The sequence below is a fragment of the Peromyscus leucopus genome, chromosome 11, assembly GCF_004664715.2.
Source record: "Peromyscus leucopus breed LL Stock chromosome 11, UCI_PerLeu_2.1, whole genome shotgun sequence".
NCBI classification, from domain to species: Eukaryota; Metazoa; Chordata; class Mammalia; order Rodentia; family Cricetidae; genus Peromyscus; species Peromyscus leucopus.
In genome coordinates this window covers 29,950,736-29,953,474 of record NC_051072.1, presented here as the reverse complement: position 1 = coordinate 29,953,474, position 2,739 = coordinate 29,950,736, and the positions used below count along the sequence as shown (strand labels likewise).

The 2,739-nt window shown below is 39.9% G+C and overlaps 1 pseudogene; it reads left to right on the top strand.

Moving 5' to 3' along the window:
* Positions 1-2,131: 2,131 nt before the first annotated feature.
* LOC114704261 lies at positions 2,132-2,510 on the top strand (annotated as a pseudogene).
* Positions 2,511-2,739: the final 229 nt, after the last annotated feature.

Here is a 2,739-nt window from a genome sequence, read left to right as displayed (position 1 = left end):
ATGCTTAACTAAGATATAACACAGATGATAAAATAAAGTGGATAAACTGAACAGCAAAACTTTAAAATCTGCTCTTCAAATACATAGTTAAAGTGTGAAAAGAAAGTCACACACTAGGGAAATACCTACCTGTCAATTGACTTGAATCTAGATTATCTGGAGAATTCTTTCATCTGAAAAAGGAATGCAAATGAAAATGGGTACGATATTAAAGATTCATCAGAGATACATAAATGCATGAAATAATAACTTATAATTACTGACTAGAAAAAATGAAAAATTGAAGTTACAGTTAGGTGCTGCTGAAAAAGCTCCAAACATGGACTAATAATACTGAATGCTGCCAAGGATGGTGATGACAGCTGATGTGAACTCAGACACATTAGGGATAGTGCAAACACTTTAGGAAAACAGTGATTTCTCACAAGTCCAACATATGCTTGCTGTATGACTGAACAGTTCCATCACTAATATACTTATCTACTGAAAAGAAACAGAAAACTGTGTACTAACAAGTTACATGAGAATGTTCACAACACTCTTTTTCATAATGCTGTGTTCGAAAGAATGATTCCACGTGTTCTTTTTACTAGTCAAACAACCAAATTATGACCTATCCACACTGGCACACACAGAATGAATACATCTCAAAAGCATTATGCTCATGATGGTAGCTGAGCATGACAGCTAACTAAAGTTGAATTATACTTGAAATTTTTTATTGTTTATAAATGTTTATTTTTATTTAAAGGGATTGATTATAAATGTAATCTCTTTGTAAAGAAGAAAAGGGGATAATATAGATATGATAGGCTAAAAAGGGTAGATTACTGAATCTACTTTTTTTTTCCTGCTGTGTAGGCTTTTATTTTTAATTTTTTTTCTTTTATTTTATTTTACAATACCATTCAGTTCTACATATCAGCCACGGATTCCCTTGTTCTCCCCCCTCCTGCCCCCCCTCCCCTTTACCCCAGTCCACCACCCTTTCCCACTGATAAGAATCAGTGCACGGTTTCAGTGGCCAACGGCAGAGGGAACTTTTGAGATTGAAGGAAAATGGCTGAAGGATCATTATACCACTGAGTTCAGTCTGTGAAAATCCCTCAAGTCCCACTCTTAGGTGATATTCCCCTCTATATGTATAGCATATTTTAATTAGATGTTTTTAAGTGTGAAAATATGGAAATAAACCAGGTTCGATAAAACCCCACTGGAGTATATACATAAATGAGTGGTTATTAATGGATAGAAATTATCCTTTAGAGTGGTTTTGAAAGCAATGATGGTAACACCAATGGAAACACACAGTTCAGGGAGAAGTGAACCACATACACAGGTCTGCTGTCCAGTGCTAAGGGGGAAATTGTCAGTAAATAATCCTGCCGAGGGCCTTGCAGTTAATGAGGTTTCACAAGTCCTTGTTTGCCCCTTTACTTTGGCTGCAGTACAATTTAATGCTTGCTAAAATTTTATTTACAGAAATAGGTCCCTAGAATACAGTGAGTACCAAAATGTCCCACAGAGATCTATACCCTAAATCAGCCCCAGAAACTACCAATATGATACTTCCCTAGATGTCAAAATGGATGTTATAGATGTGACTGAGAACCTTCAACTCGGGAGATTTTTGGATTATTTCATTTATCCACAGCCCAACTGCAAACGTCCTTAAACCTCTGCAAGCCGTGGTCAGAGGAAGAGAGTTTCAGAAGGTTGGCCATAGGGACATAACACAGTGGCTTTGGAGGTGGAGGAACCATGTGCCTCATTGTGACTGGCCTCTAGAAGTTAGCCAGATGAAGGTAGAGAATTCTCTCCTAGAACCTCCAGAAGGGAAATAAGATGTGCTGAACCCAAGTGGTTAGCTAGCCCGGCAAGACCAAATCAGACTCCCATGAATGGTAAATGGGTGTTAGTTAAGATACTAATTGGTGGTTATTTGCTAAAGTAGCAACAGAAAAATAGCATACATGCTCTAGTAATCAAATGTTAGGAAGAAAAGGCTTTTTGAAGTAACAAGAAGAGAGTTTGAATCGCGGTACGACGGAGGAGTGGACGCCAGGATCTCACTGTGCGTCAGCCTGGCCTTGTCTCTTCCTCTCTTGTCTGATCTGCAGCGCGGTCCGAGATGGCTGGCGGTAAGGCTAGAAAGGACTCTGGAAAGACCAAGGCAAAAGCGGTTTCCCGCTTGCTTGCAGCCAGCCGGCTTGCACTTCCCTGTGGGCCATATTCATCAACACCTGAAATCTAGGACAACCAGCCACAGACGTGTGGGCGGACCGCCACTGTGTACAGTGCAGCCATCCTGGAGTACCTCACTGCAGAGGCACTAGAGTTGACAGGAAATGCATCCAAAGACTTAAAGGTAAGGCGTATTACCCCTCGTCATTTGCAACTTGCTATTTATGGAGATGAAGAACTGGACTCTCTGATCAAGGCTGGTGGTGGTATCATCCCACACATCCACAACTCTGATTGGGAAGAAAGGACAACAGAAGACTGTCTAAGGATGCCTGGATTCCTTATTCTCTCAGGTCTCTAAATATTTTAACAGCTGTCCAGTCTCGGTGATTCCAGTGGACTGTATCTCTGTGAAAAACACAATTTTGCCTTTTTGTAATTCTATTTGAGCAAGTTAATTAGCCTTCCAACCAACCAAATTTCTGCATTTGAGTCTTAGCCATATTTAAGTGTTACTATGGCTTCAAAGAAGCTATTGATTCTGAAGTAGTAGGA